The sequence below is a fragment of the Pinus tabuliformis genome, chromosome J (genome assembly GCF_031772625.1).
Source record: "Pinus tabuliformis cultivar Carrire ecotype Pingquan chromosome J, CPIR1, whole genome shotgun sequence".
Taxonomy (NCBI): Eukaryota; Viridiplantae; Streptophyta; class Pinopsida; order Pinales; family Pinaceae; genus Pinus; species Pinus tabuliformis.
In genome coordinates, this window is record NC_142295.1 from 1300933407 (window position 1) to 1300935290 (window position 1884).

Sequence of the window (1884 nt, forward strand, 5' to 3'; positions counted from 1 at the left end):
TACTTACGAGGTGGAAACTATTTCTTTCATGCCATGATAACTCCTCCTAAGATGCCATCCAAGCTTGCACATTGAAAGGTATGGTCTGGTAACATCTTCCTTAGTGCCATGTTGCAGGCATTCTCCATATCATTATTTCTTGAATAAAAAATAACTAGTTTATGTACAACTAGTAATCTCCTCAAGGATCTCATATTCTAGTCTAATCCCACGCCCTTGTGATTTATTGAGAGTAATTTCATTTCTTCACTTCCTTTGGGGTTTTTTTTCTCTACATTCCCCAAGTATATTTTGTTAACGTTCTTTCTACACCTCAATATTTTCTTGTGAGATGTCCTCGACCATGCTAGAGATTCTCGTTGTTTTCCTTTTTTCTTGTACCATGAAAAGGACCAATTCTAGCCCACTTGATAAAATCTGCTAGGGTGAGATGAGGGAGGTTGTTTTGCTTTAAAGAATGTTCTATATCTATATGCTAATTGTCCCAATTTAGAAAGGGATGGAAAGGTTAGTGTTGAAAAATGTAGCAATAAATTTTCAATTTGATTTTGCCTTGATTAAATTGAGAAAATTAAAATTTCCACATCAACAGACAACTTGGATGATGTTAACTTGTGTGACATGGCTTGTGTCACCCAATTTACTATGTAAATTCAAGTTGGAGGAGTTAGAGTTTAGTTATGCATGTGTGATTGCTAATTTGTATTAATCAAGGTCAATTATCTCAAGCCGTTTTCAGTTAAACTAGTTCCAACTATTGGAGGAACTAGTGGAGGGTCAAGTTGTGCAGTGGGACTTCAGTCAAACTCAGTGATACTCTAGTTAATTGATCAATTATCCCAAAATAGCTAGTGCATGCAGAGAATTTGAGTTACCCAGTTGAGGTGGAGATTCCAAGGTAGTGTATCATAAGTTATTGACTAGTCTTGAGTGTATAGGTGTTGCATGCAGTCAGATGATCCACCTAAGGAATTGCGCAATTCAATTAGAGTAATTTCCTAAATAATAAGGTCTAATCCCCCAAGGAACAACACAAGGAAATAAGAGCTCAAGCCAAGGAAAAATTTGACTAAGTTTGGGTTAGAGACCTTTAGTGAGCAAAGAAGTAGGTTATGCACTTGCAGGTTGTGCTCAGTTGAGAAAAGCAATTGTAATACATATATATTCATTCGATTAATGCTAGTAGGCATTGGGGTTTTTATAATATTTCTTTCCCCAAATAAAAATACTTGTTTCATGTGTGTTATTTCTTCTTGCATGTCTGAGATTTTTGTTCTAAATTGTGAATTAATGTTCGCAAAGCAATAGAGTAGGTTTGTGTCTTGTGATTTTGATTAAAACTTCATGAGCAGTTGCAAATATACAACCTAATTTCTACAACTAGTTGTTGTTAGGAAGGTGGATTCAGTAGAGATCTCAATGTTGAGAGGGTTGAGGTTGATGGGTTAACAATCCATAAGAGGGTCCGTATGGCGATAAGTAGTGGGAGGAAGGGTCTACTGCAAAGAAGGGCCTATAGTTGGGGGTGTGGGTAGGAAGGAATTTGGAAGAGGGTAGGGTAGTTGAGAGGGATTGGTCCTTGTTTAAGAGATCAGAGCCTCCCAAAATAGGATCTTCTAAGATTTTTGAGTACACAGGAGAAGTATTCCAGGTAACTCATAGAGTCAAGGAACTTGGAAAGGACGGGTAAAAGAAGGGAGGGGACATTTTGCATGGGGCATTTTACTAAGTCTTGCCCATTTGAAGTTTCAATAGCCAAATGAGGAGAGAAATATTACTTACTTGCTATCCTTTCCTCCTCTTCATGTTCCTATAAACATTTTGCTTCAATGATATATCTTAGACATGTATATTGAGCTCATATTGAGTGACCTATTTCTCCAT